The sequence below is a fragment of the Rhineura floridana genome, chromosome 3 (genome assembly GCF_030035675.1).
Source record: "Rhineura floridana isolate rRhiFlo1 chromosome 3, rRhiFlo1.hap2, whole genome shotgun sequence".
Taxonomy (NCBI): domain Eukaryota; kingdom Metazoa; phylum Chordata; class Lepidosauria; order Squamata; family Rhineuridae; genus Rhineura; species Rhineura floridana.
In genome coordinates, this window is record NC_084482.1 from 91416776 (window position 1) to 91430002 (window position 13227).

General features: G+C 42.3%; 1 long non-coding RNA gene across 1 annotated transcript in view; it reads right to left on the reverse strand.

The window, feature by feature from the left end:
* The window catches only part of LOC133382220 (uncharacterized), a 19646-nt gene extending 7213 nt beyond the window's left edge, over window positions 1-12433 (reverse strand). The window contains exon 1 of the long non-coding RNA XR_009761856.1: window positions 12373-12433. This is a non-coding gene — a long non-coding RNA (uncharacterized LOC133382220). The remainder of the gene's footprint in view (window positions 1-12372) is intronic.
* Window positions 12434-13227: the final 794 nt, after the last annotated feature.

A 13227-nucleotide genomic window follows, 5' to 3' on the forward strand; every position in this document is an offset into this window, starting at 1 on the left:
GGGCAACATATGGCCATTTAGATGTTGTTAAACTACAGCTTCCATCATTCCTGGCCATTGGCCCTGCTGGCTGGGATTGATGGGAATTAGAATCCAACAACATCCGAATGGCCACATCTTCCCCATCCCTGAAGCAATAATTCAAATACAGTATTGTTAGTGCTTCCAGGCAGGGTTTGAAAGGGGACAGGTGCTGCTCATGCATGCAGGGTTCCCCTCCATCATAAGAATCCACATGATGGCATCAGCATCAAATTACAAGCCATATCGCCCCCCCACCTTTAATCAGGACTTACCTTTTCTGGAGGAATTATTTTTTAAAAAACAACACATTTCCAATGTCCTATTTGCAATATCTGAATGGCCCATTTGTAATATTTATAACTATTGCCCAGTCACAAATACCCCCTTTGGAGGGGGGGAAGGTGATTGAGAAGGCCGTGGCAGAAAACTGCTGGCATGCCTGGATGATATTCTCCAGATCCATTCCAGTCTGGATTCAGGCCTGAATCAGCCTTGGTCACCCTGATGGATGACCTTTATAGAGAGAATAGGAGGGCAACCCTTCTTCTGCTCATCCTCTCACTGCTTTTGATACCACTGACCATGTTATCCTTGTGGACTGACTCTGTGGGATGCGTATTGATGGCACTGTGTATGTGATAGATGCATAGTGTAAATGCTATGCATTTGCACTATGGAGTGCTAAAGAGCACTCTTTTGTCCTTAATGCATTCCAACATCCATATGATTCTATGGTAAGCGGACATTAAGAATTTTGGAGCAAAGTGTCATCAGTATGCTGATGATAACCAGCTCTATTTCTCCATTATACCTGAGTCAGTAGAGGCTGTGCAAGCCCTGGATTCATACTCAATGGACAAAGTGGTGGGCTAGATGAGCTTGAATCTTGGGAAAATGGACACCTTGTGGGAGAGCAGTTCCCACGTCTGTGAGATAGGTCAATTGCCTGTATTGGACAGGTCTGATTCACAGCAATGGGGTATTCCTTGATCCATTTTTGTCACCAGAGGCCCAAGTAACCTGTGGCTAGAAGTGCCTTCTACCAGCTTAGATTGGTATGCCAGCTGTGACCATTCCTGCACAGGGAAAGGCTGACTGTGGTGGTACCATGCATTGGTAACCGCCAAACTTGATTACTGCAATGCACTTCATGTGGGGCAACCCTTGTACCTGGTCCAGAAGCTGCAACTAGTGCAGAATGCAGCAGCCAGATTGCTCACAGGAGCAGTTTACTGGCAACATGTTACTCTTTTGCTGAGAAAACTGCATGGGATGCCTATTTGCTGCCAAGCCAGGTTCAAGGTTCTTATGTTAAGTCACAAAATCCTAAAAAAGGGGGCCCAAAGTACCTTAAGGATCACCTGATTCCTTGTCTGCCACCTCAATCTCTGTGGTCTTCTGATGGGGCCCTTTTCGTACCCCCTGCAGGATCTTATCATTCAGTCAGCCTTTACCAGGGACTCAGCCTAGAGTGTGGCAGGCCCTGTCCTGTAGGACACCTTGCCAACAGAAGTCCTGCAGAAGCCTTTTGCTATTGCTATGGTATTACCTAAAGTGGTGCTTGATTATAGCTCAGGATTTAATTAATTGACTGTAGGTGGTTCCCTGAATAGGCAATTCATCTGCAGGATGGGATCTGAGAGAAATACTACTGGCAGCTTTGAATTTGGAGGCAGAGAAAAAGGGGCAGAAAACACCATGCGATGGTTGAAGATGAAAGTCCTTCTCTGGGGGTCTGCTGTAGGGAAATTTATTATTAGATTTTTAACACACACCCCTTTACCATGAGGTCCAAGGTTAGGATGCAACAATTTAAAATACAATATTAAAAACAATCAAAGCAAATTACAGTCAAAAGAATAGGGTGGATCCTAAAATATATATCTCAGATATCCAAGACCAGAGGAAAGCGGTTCATCTTCAGGATACAATGAAAACTACATCATGAAGGTGCCAGACACACCTCTGTGGGGAGGAAATTTCACAGCTTGGGCCCACCACCGAGAATGCCCTTTTGGGGGGCACCATCTCCAACAAACTTCTGAGGACGGTGGAACTAGCAAGAGGGCCCTGTCTGCTGATCTTAACACCTGAAAGAGATGGTCTTTCAGATATTTGGGGTCTGTCATTTAGTGATTAATGCAAACACCTTGAACTGGATCCAGAAACAAACTGGCCTATCAGTGCAATCTCTCTCTGAGGTGTTGGGCAGCCTCAAGATTTGTTTAAGATTGAATTACTTCCAATCTGAGCATTTATCAAAATTTGGGCCCTTGTTTCAACATATATATTGCCAGCATCTCAAAGTATAAACAACACCATCTCCATCAGAAAAGTCCAATGGGAACAATGAATCTAGGTTTAAGTCAGATCCCATGTCTGGGTTTCAGCAGTTATGCCCATTGTTTATCATAGCCCTTCTGAGGTCCTTCGGATTCCTCATATCCTCACATTCTTCCTTTCTTTTCAGGTTACTCACAGAGGTTCATTTCATTACTTTCATGGATAAGTTCTAGAGTCCATATGGCATCTTATTTGTAAGATCCAGTTGTGCAGACACAGCCAAACTTGCCAGCTCTCATTATCCAAGCCAGAGCTATGTGTGGGTTTCTCTATTTTGGATGATGGTGCAGACAATATTGTTTTAGCCTCTCTCCTTTCAAGCTGTTGGACAGCTTCTTCTCCTGAAATTCTGGGTGCTTGGGACACTCAATTTCATAACATCCACCGATAGGCAGAAGAGGCAACGTGGTTCCCTAAACTTTGGGAAATCTAAGATTTGTCAGTATTGGCTTTTTACAGTAACATAAGTGGATTGAGTTTAATAAAGATTCATAATGGATTTGGGAAGCGTGCAGATAGAGAAACTTCCTCTATATGTACAGATGTGCATATTCACTTACATACACCATGTGTGTGTGCGTGTGTGTGTGTGTGTAATGATCCCAACCACCTTTTTATCTCAGTGCCTTGCAGATCCCACATGGAGCCCTACAGCAACATAACAGCCTATAAATAGCACCACTTTGAGCCTAACCTCTCATGACTGGAGTATTTGGACCATTTTACTTAATATGGCTTTTTTATTTCTATCCTACCTTTTCAGCTTTCAAAAGGGCCCACCAAGGCAGTGTGCAATTATAAATTTGACAAGGGGTGGGGTAACCTTTTGTCTGTTGAGGGCTGCATTCTCTTGGGGCAATCTGTTGAGATCAACAAGCTAATAGCAGACAGAGCTGATGTGTGAAGCCAGAGAGAAAAGTGTTCTAGATCCAGTTAAACGAATCCAGACCACCCTGCTTCAATTTTCACCAGGGTTACCTGAGATCAGAATTAAAAACCCTATGCATACCTACTCAGAGGTAACCCCAATGCATTGGATGGGGTTACTCTCGTAAACTGTGGTGAGGATGAAGGGCAGATAATAAGAATAAGTAGTAGTAGTAGCAGCAGTATATTGAGGATTCAACCCCCAGTACAACAAACCAATATAGCAACTGTAATGGAAAGCATGTGAAAGTAATTCCTGGCTGACTTTAGTGTGCTATTTGCGCACACATGCATGTATGGTAGAAGCCTACGACTTTGTTCTTAAACAGATGGGGGATAAATTAATTAACTAAATTTGTTTCTAACCCTTCATCCCAAACAGTGCTCAGCTCCCTATGCAAAACAACCAGGAAAAAGGTTTTTAAATAAATTATAATAAAAGACTGCTGATTTTCCTGAAATTATACAGGAAAAAAAGGAAACACTTTTACAAGCCTGGGAAAATAAAGTGGAAACAAACAGGAAGGAAGGAACTCTGATGGAATAGAAGAATGGGGCAGCTTCAGGGGGTATTATATAATGGGGTCCAAGGCCTCAGGTTACCTACCTGCAAACTAGCCTGCAATCTACCATAGCACATTCAGGATTTAAAGTTAACTCCACTTAATGCATCTCACCCTGAATAATGTTTCTAGAACAACCTCTTGAAGAATGAACGTAGGTACATACAATGTGAAGGAGTCAAGTGATACCTTATCTCCCTCTTATGGCTGGTTGTAGTACAGCTGCTCATGACTACAGCTATTTTTTAAGCTTCACAATCAGATAAGCATTTTACTGGAGCAGCAGTTTCCTTATGAAAAGGAAAAATCACAAGACAGAGACTGTCTCTTCATTGCTGTTATCATTGGAAGAAATAAAGCTTGAAATATCAGTAAGAAAAATGGCTGCCTCTGTACTTGCACTTCACAATAAACATGAAAATATGCTGTTACTACAGTGAAACAATAGTTGTATTAAGAGGTTATGCTCACATGTAAGACCAATGCATGGGGGCAGAATAGGGCTTCACCTGATAGCCATTGTGTGTGCAGATCAGTCCTGCCCCTGGCATCCATGTGTAAAGCATGAGTATCTACAAGGAGGGAGCCTTGGCACATAGACTTGCACACAATCTGCAATCATGCAAGCCAACTAGACCCACTGATGGCATCTGCAGAGAGGGAACCTTCACATGTAGGCTCCCATGTGTGCAGCTCTGGTTGTCTTGCCTCAAAAAAGGATACTGTAGAGTTGGAAAAGGGGGAACCAAGATAATCAAGGGATGGAGCAATTATCCTATGAAGAAAGGTTGCAGCATTTGAGGCTTTTTCGTTTAGAGAAAAGGTAAGTAAGAGGTGGCATGACAGAAGTTTACAAAATTATGCATGGCATAAAGAGGGTGGACTAAGTTTTTATCTCTTTCTCATAACACTAGAAGCCATGGACATCCAATGAAGTTGAACGCTAGAAGATTCAGGACAGATAAAAATAAGTAGTTCTTCACACAGAGCATAGTTAAGCTTTGGAACTCACTCCCAGAGGCAACAGTGATGGTTACCAACTTGGAGGGCTTTAAAAGAGGATTAGACAAATTCATGGAAGATAAGGGTATCAAAGGCTGCTAGCCACAATGGCTATGATCCACTTCCACAGTTGGAGGCAGTATGTTCCTGAATACCAGTTGCTGGAAAACACAGAAAGGGAGAGTATTCTTTTGCTCAAGTCCTACTTACGGGTTTTTCCACAGACATCTGGTTAGCCATTGTGAGAACAGGATGCTGGACCAGATGGGTCATTAGCCTGATCCAGCAGGCTCTTCTTATGTGCAATGGAATCCTAAGGGACTGGGGTTTCAGATCACATGGCAGCCTTTGCATGCACAGCTGTATGTATGAAGGCTCCCTTTGCACAGACATTTATGCTATAATTGAGAATGCCAGGGATGTAAACACTTGGCACAACTCCCCACTCATGTATTGGTTTTATGCATCAGCCTAAGTTCTGAATAGAGCTAGTACTTCTGACACATGTAAAAGGCGAACAAAGGTCCAATAGAGAACGGTATGCATTAAATTAACTCAAATATCACACAATTGGGTGGATCCAGATGAGCAGGAACCACATGGCAGCCACGTGAAAGCTTACCACATGGTGCAAGACAATTGTCTATAGAAGCCTCCCACTAGACTTCTCACTGGCTTTACCTCCAAATGGTAAAATGAATGACCAATGCAGGCATCATGTTTCCAGCTGTAGGTAATCACATGACCTCTTTGAAAAGCTTCTTATGAAATGTGCCAGCTCAGTGGTTTCCAAACTGTGTTCTGGGGAACCCTAGGATTCCTTATGTTTTAACTAGGGGATCCACAATTAAAAGATCCACAATGGCCAAGCTTCCTTGAAAAACAACTTGATCACCACGAAGAGTCTTCCCCTGGAACACAGCCACAGGATAGGGTGGGAAGTATTCTAGGGCACTGGTCTTCAACCTTGGGTCCCCAGATGTTGATGGACTACAATTCCCATCATCCTTGATGACTGACCATGCTTTCTGGCGATGATGGGAGTTGCAGTCCAACAACAGCTGGCCACCCAAGGTTGAAGACCCGTGTTCTAGGGAATACTCTCAGTTCATGCAAGGAAACAATGAGGCCTAGACAGAAATCCTCAGACCCCAGTAACTTCTAAAATGGAGTGACAGACCACAGCTTAGGTGCTGAGCACATCTTTTGGGATGTAGAAGGTCTCAGGTTCAGTCCCTGGCATCTACAGTTCAAAGGATCTGGTAGGAGGTGAGAAAGAGCTCTGCTGGAAACCCCGTAGAGCTGCTGCTCTTGGGCAGAGTAAATCATACTGGCCTGGATGGACAAATAGTCTCACCTGGAACATGGTAGCTTCCTCTATTCCACTGAGATTCCTCAGCAGACATTAGTGTGAAAAAGGTACCAGCTTGAATTAATAGTTTTAATTTGAAACAATAGCACTACCTTCCCAGGATTCTGCATGTACTATAAGTTTTATTAAACATTATAATGTATGCAGAATCCTGGGAAATACGAATTAGATTTAATAAAGAAGATCCAGCAATAAGAGACAGTCCCAGCCTCTAGGCTTATGATCTGTATGAATGGTCTACACATCATTCTAACAGCTATATAAACAGTCTTATTTTATTCACAGTCAACTATCATACAGACATACCTTGATTACTTCCTCCAATGTGTCCCCCTTCTTTCCTTCCTATATCTGCATTTTTAAAGCCCCTTCAGCTTTCTTTGCATCACATACTTGCTCTAGTTTTAATATTTATTTTGGCCAGATTTTCCAGTTAGCCACTGCATTCAAATATCCATAATCATCTGCAGAAGTGTAGCAGAAAACTCAAAATGCACTCCAGAGAGAAGGTAACCTTGGTTTAATTGGAGCCTGAAACAACTAGAAGCTGTGCATCATAAAGACTACCAACTTCTGGATCTTCAGCTCAGCAAGACAGCCACAAAAATGTGGGTCAAATACTTGGAGTCCAGCTGACTCATTTCTTAAGGCTATGCTTTTGCCAAGAGAGCCAGCTGGAGAAAGTTAATTAGCATAACCCACTAGCTATCCCTGTGACACCTTTGACCAAAGTGTGACCCACTGCGGGCTGTTAGAATGTGCATCCCATCAGCAGCTGAGTTGGTGTTGCAGCTGAGTCAGCACCTGCTCTCATTTTCATGAGTACAAAAGACACTGGCTCTTTTTTATTCTTAGCTCTTTACGTTAATGTTACTCCCAATCAGGTGCACAATAACTGGCCCCTATATAGAATCAGTCTTATCCTGAAACAATGGGAAGCTGTTGCTTGAGGGAGCAGATTCTAGATAAGGTGCTGTTTCCCTGCCTCTAACCAATGTATTTTAAGAAAACAGTGGGAGAGGATTGTCAGTTTGACTTCTTGGCTGTAGAAATGAAATCCCTCCTGCTCCCTGCCACCACCCACCTCCTTCTCTTCTTCCCATGGATTTTTTTTAAATTTCTTTGCTGCCATATTCATGATGGCGACATTGCTGGCCTCCATGCCTCCCTGGCTCCTCCTCTGCTTTACCCTCCCTCAGAGCAAGGATGAGTAAGATGAACCGAGCACTGCTGCTGCTTTGACACAGGAGCTAGAAATTCTATTTAATGAAGATTTTTAACTATATTTAAAGTAACTTTAAACAGAATGTCTAGATGCCATGGCTCAGCTGCTTACCTAAGACCCCTTGTCCAGAATACCTCACTCTGAGGAAGGATCCCTTGAAAGATATCTCTATCAATCTTGAAAACACAGGGAAATTGGGCAGCTATAGCGAACACACCAGGGGAGCAGGAGACCTGACCTCCTCTCTGAGATATTGGACTGCCCTACAAATTTGTAAAAATGCAAACACCATTTGGGTTGGTCTTTCACAGTCCAATCCACTTCCTGTGTAGCTTGGAAGAACTGCTTTTTAAAGTTAGATAGAAATACCTGTTGGCTATAGGTAAATTCTTAAGCCACAATTATCCTTGCCTATTAGTGAATTTCACTCGCCTGTTAGTGAATTTCTCTGCTTTTTAATCTGGCAACAAATGGGATCCTGTGCAAGTTTGCTGAGAATGGATTGATCGTGCTTATTGAGTTCAACTGGATTTACTCTACTACAATCATGCTATTGATAGGTGAAACTGACCATGGGGGGGATGGAGAGGGGAAGGGAGGGCAGGGAGAGGAGGGGAATGGGAGCACGTGGGAAGGGGGAGGTCTGATGATTTGCATGCTTATGGAGTTCAATGGGATTTACTCCCATGCAATCATGCTTAGGATAGGTAAAACTGATCATCGGGGAGAAGAAGGGAGGAGGGGGAGAGGACTGGAAGGGGATGAGGAGGGGCAGGGGCAAGAGGGACGGGATAGGGGGAGGAGAAAGGGAGGGCAGATTTGATCATTTGCATGCTTTCTGAGTTCAGTGGGATTTATTCATGTACAGTCATGCTTAGGAAAGGTGAACGTGACCTGGAGGAGAGGCAGGGAGGGGGGAGGGGGAGGAGATTGGGTGGGCAGGCACTGGGCAGAGGGAAAGCCCCTTTCCAAAAGGAAAACATTATGAACAACATCATTGTTTTTCAGGGTTTCCCCCACCTTTTTATTCTACAGCAGGCACATGTAGTCTCCCACCCAAATTTAAACCAAAGCTGTCCCTGGCCACATCCACACCTGACCTTTGTTCTACTTTAGACAGTCATGGCTTCCCTCAAAGAAGCCTGGGAAGTGTAGTTTGTGAAGGGTGCTGAGAATTGCTAGGAGACAACCTATTCCCCTCACAGAGCTACAATACTCAGAAGAAGGGCTTACTGTACTGTTAAACTACTCTGGCCACTAGAGCTCTGTGACGGGAATAGGAGTCTCCCAACAACTCTCAGCACCATTCAAAAACTACACTTTCCAGAATTATTTGGCAGACTGGACTGTTTAAAGTGGAATAAATGTCTGGCATGGGTATGGCCACCTGATTACCCAAGCCAAACAGCAGTGAGTGTGGCTTTTAGAACACTGACGGTTCTTATTGAGCATGCCTGACATAAGAGACTTCAATGTTAAATTTCTTAAATTAATTAAAAATCAGTCATGCATTTTTTTTAACTTTTAAACTGCAGAAGATGAAGGTCAGAGTATGGGGCAAGGTCAGTAACAGGATTACAGGTGTGCTGTGGACATGGCTGCTTTTTAATTAATTTCAACAAATTATGAGACCACTGAAAGAAAAAGTCCAAAAGGAATCTAGATTTCCCCCCCTCGTTTTACACTTTGAACTCTCGGTTCTCTGACTGTTTCGTGTATTGCCATGAAAACTTAGAGGGTTGTTAAGCAAGAGTTTCTGAGTTCAGGACTATAAGTTTTGTAAGGTTTTGTTTTGAAATGAGCTTATGGGAAGCAGCAGAATGGCATGCGGGGTATTTTCAATTTAACATTGCGGAACGTGAAAAATCCATGCTGGCTATAGTATACAGCCACTCTCATGGCTGTATAATTAGCTTTCCTCAGCAAAAAGGTATTGCTCTGGAGGCTGGGAAGACATTGTTTTCATATAACAGAAGTACTACTTTGAAGTTTGAAAACTATGCAGAGACTTAAAAATTCTTATTGATATTTACTGATTCAGAAAAACAGTTGTCTAGAAGGGCCTCACGAGTATGCTGCAGTGCTGTGTATGCCCTATTATCAGCAACCCTACCTCTCCCCCAACACATCTGTTGTCTGGAAAAATATTAGATGGGACCCCTCCCTCCTTCTGTTTTAGTCCCATGCATTTATTTATTTGTTTTTATTCATATGCCAATGATGATGTTTATAGTGTTCAAAGCACTTCACATACATTACTTCAGTGGAGGGTGGGGCTGGTCTGGATGTGGAAAGAGATGCAGCTACCCAACAAGTGTGTTTTTCTCCTGCTGTCCAACCCCCCCCCCCCCGGTATTTAAATCTTGTGCCTAGCAAGGGCATGACCTGAATTGTGAGAGCAAGAGGACTTTTGTCCTGTGACTCTCAACTGAAGGATGCTGGCCTACAGAATGTTAAAAGAGCAGGCCAACTCAGAGCGTAGATGCTGGTTGGCTGCAACAGTCTCAGGCTCCTCTCTGAGCATTCACGAAGAACTCAGCAAGTTCATGGGAGGCAAAGATCCAACACTCAAGACTGTTCCCAGGCCCACAAAACTATCCTAAATGCCATCTTCAGGATACCCTGGGAACCTTCCTTCTTGTGATACTTTGGGGGTTGATTTGTGCTTGTTGGGCCCTCTGGGCGGAGCCCAGAGTGAGAGGCAGGAGGTCGGGAGATGTTGAGTGGGAAAATGTGAAGGAATTGTTTTTGGTATTTGTTAACTTGTATTATGTATGTACATTATTTGTATTACAGTTTTATTGCATATTTTTATCGCATGTGTTGTTTTACCCGTCTGTAAAGCTTCCCCTAGTAGCTTGGAGATATTTTTATATATATTAAGCAGTATAAAAATAGCCATAATAATAATTGTTACAATGACAAAAGAAGTTATATTAGTAATTACAGCTTCGGCTATGGGGCGGTATACAAACGCAATAAATAAAAAAATAAATATCTCCAAATTGCAGGTATGAGTCTGAGACAGAGCTGGATTAGCAAAACAAATCTACCTGGTGAGTTCACAGCCAAGATAAAATCTGACCTAGGAATATAGTACACCCTCTTAGCCACTGAACTCCATTGGCTCACAACCTAAGTGATGGCAGCCTAAATCAAGTTCTCATTAGGCTACAAAACTATACTTGAAAGTTTTATACCAGACAGCCATCAGCATTTCAAAGAATGTCCAGTATACCATATTAATAAAATAAATTTGATTTGATTCCATTGAAAATTGCTTCCCATAAAATATCTTGAAGCAATTTCACAATAAAAACTTCAACAGTAAAAACAAACAATTCTATATATACCATTAAAAACGCATATGTAAAAACAATTATGAGATAGAGTCTCACAATAACATGGCTCTTTTAGTCAATAGTACTGCCTTATATATTTTATCAATCCATTTAAAATGTCTATGAAGGAAAGTTTCTAAAAGCATTTAAAAAACTTTAATACTACAGCATCTGAATGAACCAGAGGGAAAGGGAAGAGCAAGGTCACATCCACACCATACATTTAAAGCACTCTTAAACTACACTTCCCAGGATTCTTTGGAGGAAGCTATAACTGTTAAATGGTATTCGAGTGCTTAAAATGTATGGTGTGGATGTGACCACAGTCACAGATGCCTCCATCCAAAGAGCTTGCTTGTTTTGCCCACTTCATGTGTGAGGTACCTCTACACACTAGCTCAGGGATTGGCAATCTTTTTGTGCCAGTGGGTGCATTTGCAAATTGGAAAAACCTTCGTGAGCACCCCACATACCACATTATATTGGCTACAATAGAATGCTTCTTTCAAGACTAATTTCAGTAAGGGGAGAGGACCCCACAGGTGCCTGGAAAGGCCTCTGTGGTTGCTGTATTGATGACCTCTGTGCTGGGTAGCAGTGTTTATCCTATGAGGCAATCTTACACCCACATACCTGGCTGGGAGCAAACCCCATAGAAAGCAATGGGACTTCTTTCTGAGTGGACTTATACAGGTTTGCATAGTTAAAGTATAGCATTGTTAATGTAATGGAAAGAGTTTAAGATAAGCATTAAGAATTGCATTGATCATTGGTTACCCCATCACCATAATCTGCTGCTACATCTTGAATCACTGTAAAACTGCCAATGGAATGCTATTTCCCAGGTTACTTCTCAATGAGTGGATGAAGATGGTCTAGATTAGAACATCTTCATGATCTGAAATCATCACCTTGTCCTGAAATCCCCAGTAAATTTAAGCCCAGCATTTTAGATTGCCATGTATCTCTGCCAAATTTGTGCATATCAGGAATGGACCCTTTTTAGTTCAAGGGCCATATTTCTATCTAGTCAACCTTCTGGGGGCCACATGTCAGTGGTGGATGGAGCAAGGAATGTAAATGTTACCTTTGTACAATAGGCTAATTTCTACAAATACTCATGTATCTCTCTCTGTCCTTCATCAAAGGAGGAGACATTAACAGAGTTGAAGGTCACATTCCAGCCTGGCAAAAAAACTCCAGGAGGGAGTGAAGAAGGATCAGTAGGGGGCACGATGGCTTGGGAGAGTCCTGAGGGGCCACATTTGTCCCCTGGGTCTGACGTTTCCCACCCCTGGTGTACATAGACCTGTGTTTCAAAAACATGAGAATGGATTTACAAGTTTACTTTCAAGACCAGAAGCAGATTCCAGCTTTTGCTTCCAAACATATATACAAGAAATTATACATGTGTGGCTATTCTCGCACCACAAAGATACAGATGTGGAACGTACTCACAGGTTGAGGATCTTCCTCTGAAATTTTTTGTGAGAAACAACCTATGTTAGGACCCTGCAAACCACCTCCATTTATCCAAAGAGGTAAAAACCTTAATTCTTGGGACAGTCTGCTTACCACTTGGATCCAAGGATATTGTAACAGTTGGAGGTGCAGAACATCTTTCACCTCACCCCTTCTGTAAAAGAAAAATATTTAAGTCTGCAAATGGGAGGTACCAGGATTCATTCATTCATGCAAATGGGAGGTACCAGGATGTAAAAGTACTTTATGAACATTGTATACTTTACAACCCCATAGCCCTAAATATGCATTAGCATCATTTGCACTGAGCCTGTGTGTGTTGAGATACTCTTAGCTGCCTGTCATGCCAACTGAATTCTAACTCCCTAAGCTAAATGTATTTTATGTGGAAGTAAGTCTCATTGATCTTTTTCAGTTGGACTTCCAAATAAGTGTGCTTAGAATGAACATTGTATACTTTACAGTCCCATAGCCTTAAATATGCATTAGCATCATTTGCTACATTTAAATATAAAAGCAAAGATCAAAAGGTTTCCTAAAAGCATGATGGGGAATGGGGGGGTGAGAAAAAATGGGCACCCTTCAACTAGTCTGCACTTTCCATCTGATTTACTAAGAAGTTTCTAGCAAGCTCTATGGCCTTACGATCAGCCATTCTTTGAATAAAGATGAAATCTACTGATCTAATTATGCTCTTTCAGAACTGCAATTCCCAGTCCCTGGCCAGGGCTTTGCCAATAAATAAATAAATAAACTACAGCTTGTCTCTGCTGTGACTTGGCAGGTTAATTCACATGGCCACGATAGGAGAAAGCTGAGAAGGCAGAAAATCTTTTAAGCCCTTTCATGTTATGAATGTATCAGATGAAAAAATGCAGCAATTTCCTGAGGCCTATTAAAGGTATTAGCGTACTCTTCCGAGTGAGCACATTCAAGGTATTAAATGAC